The sequence below is a fragment of the Phasianus colchicus genome, chromosome 10, assembly GCF_987193195.1.
Source record: "Phasianus colchicus chromosome 10, bPhaCol1.hap1.1, whole genome shotgun sequence".
In the NCBI taxonomy this organism is placed as follows: Eukaryota; Metazoa; Chordata; class Aves; order Galliformes; family Phasianidae; genus Phasianus; species Phasianus colchicus.
This window is the reverse complement of record NC_143445.1, coordinates 20,266,626-20,287,555: the sequence shown is the minus strand read 5'-3', so window position 1 is coordinate 20,287,555 and position 20,930 is coordinate 20,266,626. Positions and strand designations below refer to the sequence as shown.

General features: G+C 37.6%; 1 long non-coding RNA gene across 5 annotated transcripts in view; it reads left to right on the top strand.

The window, feature by feature from the left end:
- Window positions 1–20,930, top strand: part of LOC149916654 (uncharacterized) — an 83,162-nt gene that overhangs the window by 44,581 nt on the left and 17,651 nt on the right. For 3 of the 5 annotated variants that reach the window (XR_016469755.1, XR_016469753.1, XR_016469757.1), the window contains exon 2: window positions 20,355–20,410. This is a non-coding gene — a long non-coding RNA (uncharacterized LOC149916654). Of the gene's footprint in view, window positions 1–8,174; window positions 8,258–8,634; window positions 8,727–10,168; window positions 10,212–10,750; window positions 11,061–20,354; window positions 20,411–20,930 lie in introns of those variants that run through there. The other 2 variants (XR_016469754.1, XR_016469756.1) reach the window with 2 other exon arrangements.

The window sequence follows — 20,930 nt, the reverse complement described above, 5'->3', positions numbered from 1 at the left end:
AGACATTGGCTGCTTGGCGTGACATCAAATTAGACCTTTTATGTAGCTGTTTGAATGAAGACATAACATTTTAACTGAGTGAATCCCTTTTGCAAGTCCCTGGTTTCATTGGTCTTGGTGATGAATTGTTTTTGTCCATTTGCAGTCAAAATTCCTCAAAAATAACTTCTGCAGTCCTGCTGCAATCTCAACTCAATCTCAGATTGGAAGGAAGCTTGATCCCAGCCTTGCTTCAATTTATGCAAGAGGGGAAAAAAAAGCATTTTTCGAATATTATGAAAAACAAAAACAACAACAAGGAAACAGTGAAGTAACAATATTAGCATGTTTTAGAAAACCAATTCATCTTGCTTTAGAACTTCTTTCATTTTAGTGCAGTCACACAGAGACCGTATTTTTACCCATCTGGTTGATAGCTCCTTCCTTTAAATTGAGTTCTTTTTTGCTCGTCTTGTCTGGAAGTTTAGAAGAGCAGACTCTATTCACTTGAAAGCCCCATTTAAATATGTAAGAGTTTTATCTGCAGAAAGCCTTCATTATTGGGAACACATGAATATGAGCTACCAAAGAGAGCTGGAGAAAATGCAAGAGACAAAAGGTTATGCTGCCTATCAGCGATGCTTAAAGGACAGGGAGGTTAGAGGAAATTTAAATAACGTTCTGTCTTTGGCAGCATACATGCTGTATAGGGATTGAGCAGAGGTACGCAACTTCAAAGCCCTACAAGCCAGTGTAGAATTTAAACCACGTTTTCTATTTAGTGTTTTATGACTGCTGCTTTCCACTTCATTTTATAGCCTGGCAAGTCAGACAATTCCTTACATCTCCTCTGCAATCTCATATGAGCATTTTATTTGTTTTTAAACCCACACTCGTATAATGCCGCTTACTCTCTTTTTGCCTAAGGGTTTTAGAGGTGTTTAGCTTTTACTGTCCTCTTTTTGTGATCAAAAAAGCATAACCACTTCTTATACCGTGTCGTGTGTCGTGTTTGACAGAGATACACGCATATATGAATTAGTTTAGAGTCCAGAAAAGAAGAAAGTTGAGATTGAGGGCAAAGATTCCTCGCTTGAGAGATGTAGGATTGGTAAACTTAGACAATTCATTCTAACAGTGCTCATTTTCCTCTTATGTAAAATAAGAAAACATAAAGGGGGAAACAATTATGCCTACAGACAATAAAGGCTCTCTATATAATTATTTTCAATATTAATGTGTTGCGCATTAAACTTACAAATATTGAATGGGATTCTTTCATAGCATAAATAATTAGCATTGCTTTACCTCAACTAAAGCATCTGTTCTTTTCCTTTTGCTAATATTTTTCACTGCTTTGTATGCTGTAGAGTCAAATTAAGCGACATAACATGCTCAATTTCATGCCCTGGGGTTATTTCATGAAAAGTAAGAAAAAGAAAAATGATGATTGAACATCAGGTAAAGAAATATCATAGAATATTCCCCCAGGTTATCTCCTCATTTGGGAGTCTTAAAACCAGTCTGAAAAACTGACTTTGCTGTCTGTTCTAGGAAGCAGCCCTGCTAGCTCGCACAGGATGGGCTGGAGAAACTTCATCTTGTTTTGCTTGTTGTTTGCTTTGGTGTTCTCAGAGACACGACCATGTTGTGTCTCTTGCTGTTTGCAGCTCAGGTCTAGAGAATTGAAGTGGAGAATATTTCCTTTTTCCTTGCAACAATTATCTCCAGCTCCCATCATGTAGAGTTATTGTGAACACTCAAAGATATGAACAAGCTTAAGGGGTGGCTTAGAGCCCGCAGAGTACAGGGAGAAATCCTGCCCTGTCTTCACAGTGGGAGGAATATGCTTCCTCTGCTTACTTGGAGAATCACCAGTATCTATCTTGATGTTATTTGTAACAAAATATTTTATTGCCACGTCTCTGTCTTGGTTATAGTAAATGATACTACAACAGCTGTTGCATCTCTCAGTGCCCAGAATGGGGTATGGAGGCAGTTCTTTAAAATGAAGATTTCAGAACTAATGGAGTGAAATACAGCAAGGTGTGATTAAGTCTTTGGCAAACATTTTTCTTTATTAGGGCTTTAATTAGATTACTTTCTGAACTCTCAGTTAATAAAAATATTAATATTTTATATTTATCTACTGCCTAATGCCAATAGCTGGCATGTTTAAAAAGACTTCCTTGGAATTGTATTTTATCTGTTTTTATTAGCTCTGTGCTTTCCCAGAGACAGAGTGGGCTCAAAGAGGCTTTCAGCTGATTCCGGCATGACACTGTGCAGCAGTCATTACAGTATATATTAGTAGACCCAGGATGCCAAGAAAATCAGAGCTCTATTATGCCAGGTATGCTCTTACAAAGAGACCTAAAGAGCTAATATAAAAAAAAAAAAAGAGAGAGAGAAATTATTCAAGTCCCTCCTTAGTAGAGTTTATGCACCAAAGGAAGAATGACAGCAGCAAAGATAGGAACCACAGTACACACAGACAGCTCAGTTTGACTCAAGTGCCCTGTGTTCTAGACTGATTCACAATGGTGTAGATGCACATCAGACCTCAAAATCACAAACAAAACAGAAGAAAACATTAACATTCTGAGTGTACGAGTACAACTCATTGTGCTGCTTACAAATTTCAGAAGTAGCCATGCATGTGTTCTCTGTTGTTGGCAGCCAGTAAGTATATTGTAAATATTGATATTTTTCTCTACATATTATTAATATTTCAGTTTTTTGGGAAAAGATGGAAGCATTTCATTAATGTGAGTAATACTTTTTTGATCACTGGGATCTTTTTCACTATGACTTCAGTTTTTGCCTAATCTTCAGCTTGTATAGATCACTGTGGCGCAATTTGATATTATTTATTGGTGATTTGCTTTAGATTCAAACTAACATGACAACTACTGTAATTATATTGCTTTTTAATTCTCATTGCTGAGAATGTTAGAGATATTAATGAATTAACAACCTTTGTTATGGTACTACTTCATTTAATCATAGAATCAATGGTGTTGGGAAAGACCTCCACAATCATCCAGTCCAACTGCCTGCTCAACACTAATATTTCCCATGAAACTGTGTCCCTCAGTACATCTAGACATCTAATAAGAACATCTGTAGCTAAACACATCTATTTTTTTTTGTCTAGAAGGGGGAAAAAAAAAAAAAAAAAGAAAGAAAGAAATCTGCGATGGAATTTCCCTGTTAGGAGAGAGGATAGAAATAATGTTACAAAAAAAATTTTTTTTTTTTTGCAAAGGTTTACTGTGAGTTTGATCTAAAGAGATGTGCTGCAAACACAAAGTTTGAAGGTGGAGATCGTTAGCAACATATAAAGCAGGCTCTTCCCATTGCCTTGCCTGGTGGCCTGGTGTCAGTAAAGCTATGCAAATATATCCCAGGCAAAAAAAGAGCTCATTACTTCAGAGAGAGAGGAGAGGGGTTTACTAATTTCAGGTCAAGCCAAATCTCTGCCTGAGAATGCATGTAGAGTTTTCTTAGGTCATTTGATGGCCCTGTGGGACACGCTCAAGTGCCACTTGTAAGAAATTGAAAAGCCATATAGCATATATATATAAATATATATATATATTTATATATACACATATATATGTGTGTTATTGATTCTCAAAATGGAGTGAGCTATTTAAAAACAATCTGTGAGGCTGCAGTGATGACAGAAAAATGCTGGCTGAATCTCCCGTGGTTGCTGGGAGCTAAATGCCATTATTACGCTGTTACTAAATGGAAGAGGGCTGAAGTGCAGGAGATCCAAAGTACAAGTCAGTCCAGGATAATTAGGAGGATGGAAGCTGATGTCTTGATGCAGGGGAGCTCTGGTGAAACTGAAATCAGGTTTTCCTTGTCAGATGACAGACAATGAAAATAGCTCTGAGGCCATTTTAATGATAAACATTCAGTCCAGAAAATATGTGGTTGATTGATGGTATCTGAGCCCAACTGTTCATACACCACTGAAAATCTCAAGTAATTGCAGTGTGGCGTAAGATCTCCTCTGTCAGAGAGCAGAAACTGCGGGCTGGTATCTGTAATGTAAATACAACCTGTTATGTGATGTATGCTACACATAAAGAGAAACAGCTGTTAAATATGATATCCTTAAATGGCTTCAGATAGGACTCATAAACCTTGCCTCAGGCTTTCTCCAAGCTATAAAAACTGTATTAGCCAAGGGAGCCCACTGCCAGCAGTGGGGAAGCAGCTTGGGGTGGGCAAGAATGGTCCAAAATGGGGGGAAAAATGAAACAGCCCAGAAAATGTAAGCAATGAACTGGGACGTAGAAGTGGTGATTGAGAAATGTAGAGAACATGGAAAGAAAAAAACATTTGGGGGTGAAGAAAATGAAGTCCTTTCTCAGGAGAAATGTAACAGCATTTCCATTTGCTTATTTTTGTTCAATATGGAGAGAATATCTGAAGGAGACTGAACAACTTTGTTGGTTCAGCTATGAGTAGTCAGATTGTGTCAAAAAGCTCAATTTCTCTGTGTAGTATCTACAGATGGAGGATGATACTATTCCAGCCACGAGGATGATTACCTCATTGAGGCTTCTTCCATGAAATGTTGGACCTGATGCTCTTTTGAGGTCACTTTTGGTGAGGGTTGTTCTATGATTCTATGGCCCTAAGTTCTTAAAAATAAAGTTCTGCTATTTTTTGCTACTAAATAGCAGTAAGGTGAAACAATAGTGCTAGACTTGTAAAATAAACGTGGAATTTCTCCTTGAGTGAGAATTTTAAAAGCAATTTTCACTTTGAATTCAAGCAAAAACAAACCAACAAAAGGAAATGATAGTATTATAATACTACAGATCAAGATCTATTCCGTTTAGGAACATACTTTGCCTTCTAAGCTCTCATGACATCTGTTCCAGTTCACACAATGTAGTGCCCACTGCTGTGGGTGTGCCATACTCTGTTATAAATCACAATAACCTTTGTTGTTTAAAAACATTAAGCTGCATATTTTTGTAAATTTAACATCTTGCATTCTGTACTTTTTGTCTGTTGTAATGAAACTGTTCGGTGCTGTGGCACTCAACAAGGGACAAAATATAATCTTACTGTGCGCTAATTAGATTAACATTGAAATCACTTTTCCATGATATGGAAGACAACATATCTTGTTCAGTTTTGGCATTATGGAATGGCATATTATATCATATTGAGATGTCACTGAGCTTCTAGCAAGTATGGCTCGTGTTATATTAATGGCAGTTCTGGTGTTTGGCTTCATAACCTGATGACACATAAGGTTTACGTGGCTGAGGATGTGGCCTTTTCTGTACATACTCAATAACCTCATAATTATTCTCTTAGATCACCCAGAGAGAAAGGTAATGCAAGATATTGCAACATTCTTTGAGGTTTTTTCAACGAGTTGATTTTGAAGAAATCCATATGTTCTTTGCACACATCCGTAATTAATGGCAGTTGATTGTGATCCTCTGTTTTGGCAAGGCTGCTTTAAACAGCACATCAGGTTGAAGAGTTTGAGCAGAGAACCTCTTACAAATGCTTGTGTGTCACTGATAGTAAGAGTGCTGTATAATTCTGCATGGATTTGTCATAAAGTTAAAACTTTTGAATAGGATTAAATATCTAGCAGTAATATTTTCAGGACAGGTGACTCTGGTTGGTGTTAGTAATAGACTGAATAGATGTGTCACCTCCTTTCTTCCTTCTGTTGCTTCTTTGACAGCTTTATTTTTCGTTTTTCCTCCTAATTTTGACACGCAGATGAATTTCAGTGAGTTTTATTTAGAAAATTTTCAGCCTGATGAATAAAAAAATATACATTAGTTTTCTCGGGGTGGGTAGGAAGGTTCTTGTAGCTGACCCACAGCGCATTTGCTCAACTGCCCCATTGACAGCAGAAGGAGCAAAACTTTCCATCTTCCATAATGTCAACAAATATAGCCAGAAATGGATTTGCTACCACTTGTTGTGATATAACTTCAGATGTAGTCCTTCCGTTTTTAGAATGGAAATCATGCAAATTTAGTGGTGAAAATATGTGGACTTTGCTTTTCCTTGAGTGACGCATACTGCGACATACTATGAAGATTTAATGATCAAATTCTTGCAACTGCTGTAATTGTGACACCCCATCACATATTGCAGCACTCCGTAGTTTCTTAAGAGACCATCACCAATGTGTTTATAAAGAGAACTAATTTATTAAAGATTGCTGCCTTGCTTAATCCACAGCTAATCACTGCTGATAGCTGAATTCTTTTTTGGGGGTTGATTGCTTTCCTCTCTTGTTTGCTCAAGATATGATAACACTTAGGGTATTCATTACAATTTAAGCATTAACAGAAATGCACAAATTCAGAGGATTTTGAGTTCTCTACTTTTCTTCTTGTGTGGGTTGTTTTTTTGTTTTTTGGTTTGGTTTTGTTTTGTTTTGTTTTGTTTTTTTCCCTGAGCTCAATTAATAATGATAAGGACATTGAAAATTGATCCCACTGAATACCAGCTGCCGGTTGGTGCCTTGTAATCAGTGCTGCAGTGGGGATGGCACATGAAGCCAGCCATGCGCTGCAACAGAGATGCTCAAGAGAGATGAGGAGTGCTGGGATTTGCATCTTCTGCTCTTGCCCAGAATTGTTCTGCTTTCTTCTGAATAAAAACCCACAAGGAATCATTGCAATGAATTTCTATGCTAATGGTTTTGTCTGAGGGAGTGGTTCTCTCTGCCCCTTGGTGCACATCTACAAAGATGCATAGGAGATATGTAGTTCTTTAGAGTAGAAGATTAAAAGAAGGAATTGTTTCACTTCTGTTTGACAAATGTGGGTGTCACAGAGATGCTCTTTAGGGACAGCAACATAGAATCATAGAATAGAACCACAGAACCACCAAGGTTAGAAGAGACTTTGAAGATCATCCAGTCCAAACATCCACCTCCCATCAATATTTCCCCAATAACCATGTTCCTTAGTACAGTGTTTCTTGAATGCCTTCAGGGATGGTTACTCCATCACTTCTCTGGGCAGCCTGTTTCAGCCTTTGACAACTCTTTTGAAGTTGTTTTTCCTAATACCCAACCTGTCAATGGGCAAGAAGAAAACCCAATAGCTGATAATGAAAAGCAATGTGATCTTTCCCTTGCGTATTGTGTCATTGCTGTTCTAGAAAGTGTTTTGCTTTTTCCACCAAAAATAGAGACAGATCAATTCATAATGCTGATATGATGATTTTTTGACAATTCCACTAAGTTTTTAATCAACAGAAGACTGATGAATCATTGGGAAAATATCCCAAGATAAAAAATACATATATTATTGAATAAAATGCATTCATCTTTTTTTGAAATTTATTATTAACAAGTTTCAAGCTTTTTGGAAGCCCAGAGCAAGTGCAAGTTTTAATTGTAAGAAATTTTGTAAGAAAATGTTTAATTTTACTTTTTCACTCAATAAGTTTTAAAATGCTTATGTTGTAGCCACTCTTAAATGATTTCCCCTGATTTTTAAGAACCTCTAGCTAGTGAAAAGTCAGTTCTTAACATTCCAAGGCTATTTGTGGAGCTCCTTGTCATTACTCTTATGCTTCCAGTTTTATTCTCCTGTTCTGCGTAGCAGTTAATTATTCAATCAAAAACTGAAACAGACCATAGCAACATGAAAGAAGTAAGGAAATTCAATGGAATGCATTCAGTCAACAGGATAAAAATTCTGAAGCCTGGAAATTTAATGTGCTGGAGAGTGAAAGGCCACTAATGACCCATTTTCCATGAGAGCAACTGGGAAAATAAAGAGCAAAAAAGACCTATGTGCTGGGAAAGAGGTCTTTCATTTTCTCTCCTGTAAATCGTGTGGTAGGCACGTGCAAAATAAATAAATAAATAAGGAAAAAAAAAATGCTGTTCCTTATCAAGTTAACAAATCCTTGAAGAAGCAAGCATACCTCTTTCATTATGTTCCTGTTGGGATAAACATTTAGTCCTATTCTCCTTTGAGGACTTGCAAGCGATACTTGAAGTCCAATAAAAGTGAAGACTTGCTGATATGGTTGGAGTTTAAAAGGAGAAAAAAACCCACTGGTGTCAGATGGATGACCTCACTGTCAGAGTTTGCATTCTTTTCTGTAACTATCATAATATTTAGCTAAATTCTAACCACATGGTTTGGTTTTCCTTTTTCCTCTGTAAAATTTGTGGTTCATTTGTTCTTAATGTGAAAGCTCTGCTTTGCTTGGCATGCAGCCTACGAAGAGAACTAGACAATGACTTTGAATGCACGTAAGTGACATTTTGCAAACTTCTTACATCCTTCTCGATCTATTGCCTTTTGTCGTGCCGGGTCTCATCCTGAAGCCCTTAGTAAGGGAAAATTTGCTCTGACTTGGAAGTCAAGCAAAGCCCTTATTCATAAATCACTTGAGCTGTTGGTGTCCCTGCTCGATGGAAGAACCTCTCTTCTTTCAGACTGTCGGTAACAGGAGTACATTACCGAGCTTGGCGGTGATACCAGTGGATGCTCCAAGCCCTGCTGTGCTTGCAGCCTCTGTGCTAATTCTCTGCATCATTGCACTGCTCAGCTTTTTCCAGATTAAGTAAGCTTACCGTAACTGGTTTAATCGTTATATTAAAATATTTAAACCATTTCTCTTATCCAGGATTTTCATCTCGTTATAAAAATTACCACCAGAAAAGCCGTTGGAAGATAAAGAGAAATTAAGAAATAATTTAAGGAGTATTTTACCTGAAGGTCAGACAAATGCCGTGTTTTGCTGTTACTGATATAAACGATTTACATTGTTTAAAGCATGAGTGAGTTTTTTGTGGGTGTAACCTCAGGACTGCCAGCGCAGGCAACTTTCCCATTCAAAGCAGCTGAGGAGGTTCCCCTTGATTTTTTTTATTTATTTTTTTTAAATAATGTGGAATACTATTACCGTCTGATGGAAAAAATGGAGGGGATAATCAGATGTTGTATTGTAGATCTGGGTGGGAAAGTCCAATAAGCTTTTATGAAAGCTCAGCCAGGACGTCTATGGATGTATTAATAGCAAAAACAAATCATTTTGTTGTAAGTGGTATTATTGCAGGAACAATTGTGCGGCCTTATTTAGCTGCTACATTGTGATTATTTGAAGGCAAATGTGAGGAGTTGCAAATTAACACATGCTAATTATTGTTCTTCAAGGCTGAAGAATTTTTCCTTTCTTGCTTCTCTGAGAAACGTAGCAAATTCTGGAGAAGCTGATAGAAGATTTTTTCTACGTTCTAAAATCAAAGAGGCTGTTTTATCAAATACTTGAAAAAGTGATATACAGCGATTTTTGTAATCCTATTTATATTGACAATAACCCTCAAATTTGCAGCATATCAGACTATTGCTTTCTGCTCTTGATTCATTCGAACATCTCCAGAAAGACAAACCCCCGTTTCTCTAGAAATGTAAGTGTGAGGATGGTTGTGTCTCCCTGGGGCTGAGATAAAGAGCCCACCAGCAAAGTTCAGCACCTGACTGTGCCACAGGCTATTTTATGTGAAACTGAACATCTCTTCCTGTACCTCCGCTCTGTGCCAGCAGAAGAGAAGGTGATAACTTTTCTTCCCCATGTTGCATCTCTTTTATTCGTTGCATGAGATCAAGTGTCAGTGTACGTCCCATTATGAATCGCAGGATCTTCTAGGATGGGAGAGCCTAAACTGCAGTTTGCTTAATGTAAAAGAGATTCAACATTAAACTGTTAAATGTAATACATCCCAGAATAAGGGAAATGATTTCCACACTAAGAATCTTTTATTATCATTGAGAAACTATAGGGACGTTCAGAGTCACTGATGAGCAATAGACGCAACACTAAAAGACCAATAAAATACATGAAAGTCAACACAGACAGATGCCAGCAGGCCACCTTAAATGGCTTTGTTTAAATTAAAAAGAAATAGGAAACAATTTAAAACTGGTATTTCTGCTAGATAATTCTTTAGAAAATTGATTAGTAATCTCGCAGGCTGCTCTTCTCTTTGCCTTAATATTTTATAACTCGTATCATCCATCTGCCACTAAAGCATAGGAGATCAGCAGCTACCACAAATCAGAAGCCAGATAAGATCACAGAACAGTTGCTCATTTAAGAAAAAGAAAAAAAGAAAGGAAAAGCACAAAAGTTGACTAATTTGCTTTCTTGTGTCATACAGGGATAGAGGAGAAGCTGCACAAGGATTGAGGTGCTTTTCAAAGGTACAACACCCTTGCATAGTGATGTCTTAGGAACTGAGAATTGCAATACAGGAAATTTATATTTTAAAAATAATAAAGAAAAAAATAAAGTAGAATATAATAGAGACAATGTGAGGGAGCAGGTTTAAACAGCTGCAGAAATGCATGCTTCAGCTTCCTGGGGGTTGGTAATCTCTTGAGGTCCCTTCCAACCCCTGCAAACCTGTGATTCTGCGATTCTCTGAAATGAGATACCTAAGGGCTTAGTCCTGACCTTTTCTGTAAAGGTTAAGCATATATTATCCTATCTTTATAAATATATTTATGTGAGATATATTCATACTGTTTAGGAACTCAGAGGATGATCTTTCAAGTCTCACAGACTGATCATCTGGCAGCAGTACTATTCTTCCTGGCCAAAACGTACAGACCTGCTCTTGGAGTACAGAAGCTAACTGAGTTATGAGATTAATGCTTTGGTTTTTGTAGACTTAACTTCTAACAAATAGTTTGCTGTATCCACTTCCTGACTTAAATACTCTTAATTCTTGACCATACAGATTGCAAAGCTCTCATAATATTAAGCCCTGTTCTCAAGACTGCCTGCCCAGAAGCCATTCAAGACGTGGCTAAGATATTGCTGCGTGGTGATGTAGTCTCAGCTGAATCCTAATCTGAAGTTTTGCTGAACAGCCTCCTGCAGTCTTCAATTACCACTGCAGAACTTTAAAATTGGATTGGGGATGGCTTTTCTGACAAGGCAAACAGGATGTGATTTTTATTGTGAACTGCCAACTCTAGAGTTCCAGGTTACCCTGTAACCAGTTTTAATACTTATTTTTAATCATAACTTTGTAGTAAGGAGTACCAGTCAATAAAGTCATCTTTGTCTGAAATCCTCATACCCAGTATCCCTCATTTCTCTAGGGAATAGTTCGCTAAAAAAAAAAAACAAGCAAACAAAAAAAAACCAACCCATAATAATAGAAGTACATGGAAACCTCTGATTCCTCCTGCAAAACAGGGTGTGATGCATATTTTTTCACAGCTCAGCAAATTCACCTCATGTTGAGGTAGTGCAAGGCCTATTGTCATCTTACATCTTCCGTCATAGACAGAATGGTTTAAGCAGTCTCTTCAAAACAGTCTCTGGTGGTTGCTCGCAGAGGGCCTGTGGCTAGATCATGATTTGTTTGTGTATTTGCCATTTGACTTGTCTATTTGATGATAATCACTCCGTGCTATAATTTAGGCCACTGTATCTAATGTCTATTCCACACAAAATCCTCTGAGATTCCTATTTTCTCTTCATTGGGAGTTTTCTTTGTGACTATCAGGGTTTTAAGGACCCAGTCAAGCACTGACTCTTTCCAGAAGATGGGCAGAAAATGTAAAGTGGAGAGGGCAATGGGAGAAGCCTCCTTCCCCATTTTGGCACTGATCTTTTGAAATACAGGAGTACAGAGGGGAAAAAAGCTGCTCTGGATGTGTTTGTGTTTTTTTTTGTTTGTTTGTTTTTTGTTTTTTTTTTTTAATGTAGAAAGAGAGAAAATCCTCAACACTGCATTGTCATTATACAGTGGCATTTGTGCAGTATACTATTAATCATTAGCAGTAAATATTTAAGTGCTACAGAACATGCTATCAGCCAACCACTGCTCTTCCCCTTAAGGTTTTGCATAGACTTAAGAGTTTAGGGGACTTCTATCATGGGATGTTCCCCATCTGGCAGCCTCTCCTAATCCTTGTGCCTTCAGCCAAAATTCAGTGTGGACTTCAGCTTCCTTTTGCCTTTAGCAATGTCTTCTCTTGGAAAAGCCACTGATGAGCTTCAGGGCCTGATGTCCTGGTATCCACTATGCAATGCTTATCTAAGAAATATTCAATAACAAAGATGGCTACAGTAATGGCTGTAAAACAATCTTAACTCTATATACAGATAAAGAACATGGAAAGATCTTTTTTCGGAGTGAATTTTCAAAGTTTATTCATTTTGAATATTATTATTGTGATTTTTATTTATGGACTCTACAACATCTTTCTTATTCTTTTCTATATCCAAATCTGTACTAGGCTTTTCATTGAAAGGGTAGGCTTTTCTTCTCCAAACAGAACGCGTAGAGTTCAGCTTATCAGAATTTTTATCTGCATTTCTGGAGCAGGAAGATCTATACTTTAATCATGGTGTGTCCCACAGGGACAGCCACATGACCCTAAACGGGCAGTGATTTCTCATAGCTACTGGCATAAACTGTTTGTTGTCATCCCTTGGAGGGACAGTTGTTCATCATTAATTCTTTATCTCTGTTTCATAGGTCTAAGACAAAGTTTTTTGCCTTGGTTAAACACATTGTGAGAAAATCGAGGCTATAAAAATCCATCTCTGATAAGATTATCTCAAGAACATGCCACCCAAATGAGCAGATCCTTTGTCAGTGAACCAGCATAACTGTAGGCAGCACAGACATCTCCAGAGAAACTGCTTCAGATTTATATTGTCATCAGTCTAGCACAAAGAGACTAAGGCATAATTATAGTTTTAAAAAAAAATCACTTATACTTTCAGATTAGTGTGTAATTAGAAAAAAGATGTTGATTAAGATTGCTAAAGATAGCAGTATTTTCCACATCAAATAGTGTCCCTGTTACAATACCCCAGTTTGGGGGTGTTTGGTTTTATAGTGAACATCAATCTTTGCATTCAAAAGATCTTTTCTTAGGCCAAGGTAATATTGGAAAATGTAACTCTACAGCAAGAGGATGAAAAAGATGCTTTTTTTTTTTTCCTCTTTTCTAGATGAGAGAGAGCAGAAAATTGATCTGAATGAAAGTTTCATGTTTCATGTAAGACCACATCAGACATTACCTTTTCCAAAGGTTAATAAATCAAGGGTTACCTAAAATAAAAGCAAGTAAGCAAACAAGCAAAAGCTCTGTTGGACAAGCTTACTTCACAGAAAATATAATAAACATCTGAAATCTGATATACAACAAGCAAAATAAAGATGCATATTTTATTCATGGATTCATCAATAGTTCTGAGAGACTACCAGCACAGACAGATTTTTCTATACCACATTAATATTTTATTGCTTTTTATGGAAGGGAAAAAGTGAAGAGCAATGATAAAATGGTACAAATAACATTTAAAAGACAAAGCAAGAGGAGGGATTCAAAATGAATAAGACTTAAACAGAAATGAGAGGAAAACGATCAGTATTCACTGCACAGGGTTAGGTGTCCCATGTGTTCAGGCTTTCCACTGGAGCTCAGAAAGCCATGTTGGCCTTGGTGAGCTTCCTACACAATCACCAGCAGGCTGACTGGTGTTTGGAAGAGTGGATGGAGGAAAATGTGTTGTCAGAGAGGAAAAAAAAAAAAAAACAAACCATGTTGCTGTATCTGAATCTAATTGAGTTTATTTTCAAGGGAAATATCAAGTGAGCAGCTAGAGTGGCTGTCCAGTGAAGTCCAGAACAGTGCTAGTCCAGCCCCATTGGACTTTGTGCAGCATTTCAAGAGTGTAGTTGTGCTGCAAAGTGGAGGTACTCCCTCAGATGTGCTCCCTTGCTCGGAGCTCAGATGCCACTCTCTGAGTTGGGTTGTGCCTGGCCTGGTCCCACCACCTCACAGCAGAAGATTCCTTTGCTCCTGATTTATGCACATGTAAGGATGGCTGCACACAACACCTTCCAGACTACAAAGATCTCTGCGCATTATCCCCCAGGTACGGAGCTGAGGTGATTTGTATACAAAATATATGTGCTAGGCTCTGCAGTTTTCATTCATTAAATCACAAAATGATTAAGAGGGCAGGAATGGATTCTGTTATATACTCTATCATGTTATAGTCTTCACAAGCGTTATCTTTGGCTATGTGTGTGTCTTTTGTGCAAAGAAAGAACTCCTGAGGGTGGTTGATGTATGGAATGTCACTGCATGGGTGAAGCCACACCTGCAAGATATGAATTTGCTGCAAGTACAGTTTGCTATTGTAGAGTGGGAAAATAATTCCAATAGGCACAGACCATTTAAAATTATTCCCCTAATTATGTAAATGAAATCGATCCTAGAAGAAATGTGATATACATTAATTAATTAAGAAAAAAATATTATTCCATAGCAATTGCTTACTGTGCTTATACCAAAGCTATTAGATTCAAAACCCATCCAAGGCGCAGTGATACAATGTGCAAAATGAACTTCATGTTTAAATATGTTCTAATCTGGCAGTCTGTTGATACAACTACTCCAAACTTGCTCTTGAGAATACAGTTGGCACAATTTCACTCACAGTTAAATCAGTTAAAGATATTTTCTATGAATGACTTCAGTGATTTCATTTGCAGAAACATAAACCATCAGCAACTTCCTAAAACTTTTCATATTCTTAAGGAAATATTCAATACTCCATGCAAATCCATATTTTAAAAGGCAAAATCTCATAGAACGTTTGAAAATGCAAATGCTTTCTCTATGGTTTTTGGAGAAATAACAAGATACACTGAAACCAAGAATAATTAAGAATGAAAATATATCAATTTAAAGAATTTAATGACTATGACACACAGTGCTAATTTAATACCCTGGTAGCTTTACAGCTATCCATATATAGTATCTTTACAAAGAACTCATGACCTTCTCAGCTATGCTTTGCACACTTTGACCTCTCCTGGGAGCCATTTCAGTCCCAGGATTTTAACCTCAAATGCTCTTTACTCCAGCACTACACACTACTCATCAAGCGTGGTTTAGTCTTTCTTGCAGAAACAGACAAGTCTTCTGTAATTGGGCTCAGAGAAAAGACAGCCAGTCTTCTTAGAACAGATCAGACTTGGACTCGCTTCTAGCCTGGAAAAGGGCTACAGGTATACCTAGCAAAGTGTTACCCCTCACCCTGCAAGGAAAAACTGAAAGTCTCTGTGAAGAGGTAACGTATGCCTTATGGCAGTAAAGATGTGGCTTTCTTTCAGAAGGTTTTTATTTCTGCTATTTTTGTGACATTGGATTTATCCAGGCTAAGAATAAATGGCAAGGGGTTGAACCTGGTTGCTCTGTAAGGTCACTTCCAACCCAAGCCTTTCTGTGATTCAATTTGGTTGGGTTCTCCAAAACGTTATGACTGCCTCATATTTTGCTGTACCACTTTACTAATTATAACAACATCTTGGTATCTATTTCCTCTTTGGAGAGTTTCAAAATAAGCCCTCAGCTTCCTAGCCAAAGCTTTGGAGTCCAATTTCTCCCTAAGCGCTAGGAGAGGGAAAAAAAAAAAAAAAGAGAGAGAGAGAGAGAGAAAAGAGCAGTCATTTGCTGGAATTGTGAGCTGCTAATTTGCTGCTGAGTTTAGTGGCAGAAAGGATGAAGACAATCAATCCGGTTCTTCTCTACATACATGAACGCAATGCAGCATGCTGAGTATGGTAAATTGCACCATTTGAGACAAGATGAAAAATCTTATCAGGTGAAAACGTAGATAAATCTTCACTGATAGAACATTACTCTGCAAAGTATCTGCAGGTTCTTGGAAGAGGTTTTTGAGCATCTCACTTAGTCAAAATGCAACTGTTATTGGATAATTAGACTGAATTAGGCTACGTTTATAGTTGTTACCTGGAGTAGGTGGTACATTTACAGCACAAACTTCCAGATTACTGCAATTCTCCAATTTCCTCCTCCAAGTTTAAACAGTAATTTGGACATAACCAAACTCACAAGGAAGTGTTAAACTTTAAACAAAATTCTACCTCTTTACTGAACATTTTCTTTCACATTCTTTTCTTTTTGTTATGTTGAGCATTATCTAGTTTTCACTTATGTGACATCTATCATAGCAAGATTTGTGCAGATATCATCCTCTTTTCTGGTTCATCCAGCCATGTCCAAACTGAATTTCTTAGATACATCAGTCAGTGGAGGTGCTTTTCTCTATCAAGCACATAGCTCAGCTCATTTCAGGCACTGAGACAGATGACATAAATATGAGCTGAGCCAAGCAGTATAAAACTACCTAAAATCCTTCTGAGGTTGTATAACTTCATAACTCTCCCGAGGTTCACTGAACAGTCATCTCTCTCTTATTTTTTCCTCCTTCTTTTAGCTGGGTTTAACTGACATGACCAAAACTCATTGCCTGGAAGTAAAAAGGAAAAAAAGCCTACTGTATATTTTACAGCTAGGTTGTAATTGGAGAACTGTGCTTTACTAGACCTGACATAAAACCCCTTCATTGACATCTGAACACTGAAATATACGCAGACTTTAGAGAAAAAAAAGAAATGAAATAATAATTTGAAAAAAAAAAAAAAAAAAAGCAAAGAGAGGAACTATTTCCACATAGTTCATGACTGGGACTGTTTGGGGTCTTTAAAATGAAATTTTAAATTGATTCACAGCATCCCTCAAAATACCAAGGAATTATGACTCCTTGAAGTCTGGAAAAGGAAGATTTGGGGCAGTCTGCACTCTCTGGTATTAATAGTTGGCTGCATGAAGCCAACTTTTTCAGAGTTGTCCAGAAAGTTTTGGAGATGACAGAAATATTTCATATCTGATTCTGCTCAAGTTGAGGTTTAATACTCTGCTCTGAATAGCAATACTTATGAAAACGGACAGACAGGACAGCAACCAATAATGTCTTCAACCTTAAATTCCCTCAGCCAACTTTTAGGCACAGCAGTGGTTGCACTTTTCAGTCGTCTGTAATAACTTTGTGTTACCACACAAAGGCAGATTTCTTACAGGAGGGCACAAAAGGGTAAGTTCCTGAATTCAAATACTTACATTCAAAATATTGTATGTACATCAATATTTGTTACTTTTTTTCACGTGGTGGGGATGTACTTCCACAACTAAAACCCGAAACAAGTTTTTTGTTGCGAAGTTTCTGATGAGTTCCTTCAAACAGAAAAATAAATGAGTAGATTGGTTCCGCTCAACCATTTATTTTCATGAGCGTCTGTGAGGATACAGACATTTAGAGCAGAAAAGGAAAAACTCATATCATAGAATCATAGAATCACAAGTTGGAAAGAACCTACAAGATCATCTAGTCCAACCATCCTCCTATCACCATTACTACCCACTAAGCTATCATGGTATCATATCTCATGGTACATCATCCAGACATTGTGGTCCTTTGGCTTCTGCATGTGTTGCCTGGAAGGAAAGGAGGATTGTGCAGCACTAAATGCACTAACACACTTACAGGATGCCATAACCTGTGTGTGTGTATCTGAATCGAGGAGTGAAAAACAGTGTAGCAATGTTGTGCTTTCTGATCAGGGAATGGTGAATAACGGTAGCATAAAAGTAGTGTCATCAAAGGGTGAGAGAATTCCTTCCCCATAATATAAAATATCTCCACCAGGGTCACATTCAGATTTTGTGGACTGATGAGGAGATCAGTCTCAGCAACATAGTATTAACTGCCTGTTCCTCTGATCCTGATGCATCTTACTCTCTTGCATACATATTTCTAGCTTGTTAGAATAGCAGCAGCATGACAGTACAAAGGCCTGGGATGTATGTCTGTACATTGTAAGCAGAACTTTCAGGTGCTCTGAGTTGGGTTTTATAATCAGATAGCCAAGCTAAGAAGATGGTTATGTTCTCTATCTTCCCCAAAAATAATAAAAGGAGACTCTGAAGCAGCTATGAGTGCAGGGAGACTCTGCAAAGCTCTTTTGAATTTTTAAAGTGCCTACTTGGAAATATCTGCTGCTTTTTTGTCTCGTGTTCCTCAAAATCTGATCAAACGTTAAAGATGATCTGAATTTACATGGAGGAAAAAAGCGCACGCTTCCGCTATTATCTCCTTTTCTGCTTCCTTATAAATCCAAACTGGATAGCATCCAATTTCTCATTGCAACTGCCTCTGGAAATGAAAGAGAGCCTGAATAGAGGAGGAGATGAGCTGCTTTAAATGCTTTTTCATAGTTCTTCTCTCTGCTATGAAAGCTTCATTAAAAGCTGCAGCTTGCTTGTTTTCTAACTCTTCCAAAGTAATAAGCATATAATTGTCCTGAAAACTTGGGAGGAGTGTATCACTGTAAGTCATTATGGCATCATTTTATTTCAAGGTCCTTTTGCATTTTCTTGGGAATCAGAGACCTCTGTCATTCAGAAATGGAGGAAATACAGAACAAGTGTCTTTTTGAAGAGGACATTGAAAATTTGCAATGTCGATATGTCTACATAAATTACTTCTTTGTGGACTATTGACTGTGAGTTCATGTGGCATCGCACAACAATTATTTTGCCTTTTTTATCTTCTTAACCTGCTTTCAAAACACGTCAGATACAGAGCTCACTGCTACCAGACTAGGAGCCCTTTTATTTTGATTCATTGAGACACAGAATTATGAGTAATAATGAGGAGAATATGTGATGCCCATAATATATTACAGCCTAGTCTGAAAAATTCAGCTACAGTGCTAAGATCCACACATGCTATAAATGATTACACAGGAGTCCTGCTAATAACTGCTATGGTGCAAAACAATCTTGCCTGCAGATGATAATAGCTGCTCTTTGGAAACAGCTGGAAGGGCTCTCAGACAGCATGCTGAGACGCATGCATTTCATAACACGGAGGAGAACAACAATATTCAAAGTTCTTAAATCACCCTCTGAAATAATAGCCCTTCAGAATAGTAACTCCACCTCATGGGCTGACCAAATTCATTCCGATCTTGCATTTAATTATAAACTTGCATTTCTGATAGGAATCCTTTCTGCATTGTGGAAAAAAACACTGCTTCTGCACTGCTCAAGGCTGAAGTTCAGAGTTATATCTGACTTGCTCCACCTATGACAGCCCCGAGTATCCCCATATGTATAGTGATATGAAAGGGAAGTGATATCCTTGTGGGTGTCAATGCGTAGACCTCTCTCAGTTACAATGGAAAGGTGATTCTCAGGGTAAACTCACTAGCAAAGCAAGTCTAGTGTGAAAACAGAGAAAAATATTTTGAAAGTCAAATATGGATTCCATTAAAGCAAAGGTATATTTCTGTGGAATAAATTTCCTGTGGATCTTTTCCTACCTGCACTTCCCTGTTTTCTGCATGCCTGCAGAATTAATTACACTGTGTGAAATCACAGTTGTTCTGAATCTCTCCTGCATCTTCTTGTTTTCTGTTTTCTTCTGGGATCCCAGTGAAAAATCCCTTCTAGTTTATAATGAAACAGAATGGACTCGTATCTCATAAAAACTGAAACTATGAATTTTGAATGGCTATTCTTTTTCCACAGAAATTTGATAGCTTCCATTTCCAAGCTTTCCCCAAGCTAACTCCATTCTGCAGTTCAGAGATGGGGACGTATATTTACATCTGATAATTTTCTTCTGCCAGTCAAAAAAAATAAACAGGTATTTCAGAGAAAATGAGATTAAAACCCACAGTGAATGTTGTGGCTCAACCAATGAACGTTTTCTGGTGCACAAAATGAAGATGGGTAAAGTCCTTTAGTATGAAAGACACTGCTTTGTTTTTTTCTTCTTTTTTATCACTTGCAACCCAAAAACTGGCTTTAGGATTTCTGTTCTGATTGAGGAGTTCTCTTGAGAGGAAGAAAAGAGTATTCACATCAAGAGATACAATGACTTCTGCACCACCAGCTTTCTCTGAACTCAGAGAAAACGTTCGTGGAAGCCAGAGACAAATCTCGTAGTGGAATTGAGGATGGAGGAAGAAATCCCACATTTTTTTCTGAAGAAAGAACCACTTTCCTTTTTCTTTTTCCCCATCCTCAGTTGCTAATTTACAAAACAGAAGGTCCTCAGTAAGCATTTGAGATTCCAGGTGAAAATAATCTCAAATCTGTGCTCCATTTGACTCAGTCAGAGGACATCCAGCCAGGAAAGCCAACACAGCTGAGTAGGAAGTTTTAAAATCAATTCCTGACATGTCTCTCCTTTTAATTTATTTTGAATACCAACTGAATTTTTCTTCTATTTGTCCCTAATTTTAAAATCCAGAGAGAAAACAAGTAAAAATTTTGCTTTGCAGTTGATGTGCTACAATGTGTGAGTTTTCATCCAAAACTTCAAATATTTTCAGGTAATCTCTAGACGCTCGGAAGCAATTAACATTTTCTGTTTTATAAAATGCATTCTGCCCATGCCTGTTTGTCATGTAACTATATAAATATTATTTTCAGGGTTTCTGCTAAAGCTCTGATTGCTCATCCCAGAGTCACTGGACTGATGAGGCAAGGTAAGCTTATAAAATATGTTGGCACTGCTGTTTGGGTCCAGGCCATTCTGCTAATGAGCATCGCTGGGGTCTGCGCTGCGTAAGTCTCTCTTGTGTGACCAAATGAGGAGAGGGGGGAGAAGTGTGCTCCATCCCTGAAAGGCTGACACAGTTTTCTTCCATTTCCTAGACAAAATTACCCTTGAGTTTCATCAATAAGAGTCTTGAACTATGGCCAGCTGCCAATTTTTTTTCTCCATTCCCTAATTGTTAACCTATAAGTACATGCACAGGATCAAACTCCACATGCAAAAGGCTCGTGGAACTTTAGTTAGAAACAAACAAAAAACAATTAAATACGTTATCCATCATCATAAGTTTATCGATGGCCTTTTTTATTTTCCTTTTTGAACAGCAGTTTGCTGGTTGCTGTATGCCACTTGCAACAGAGAAGGAACTGATGCTGGAGAAGCACTTAGGTTGCGTGCTTAAATATTTATTAGTACAAGAAGCAGTGTACTGCAATGTTCTGGCTGTGTGT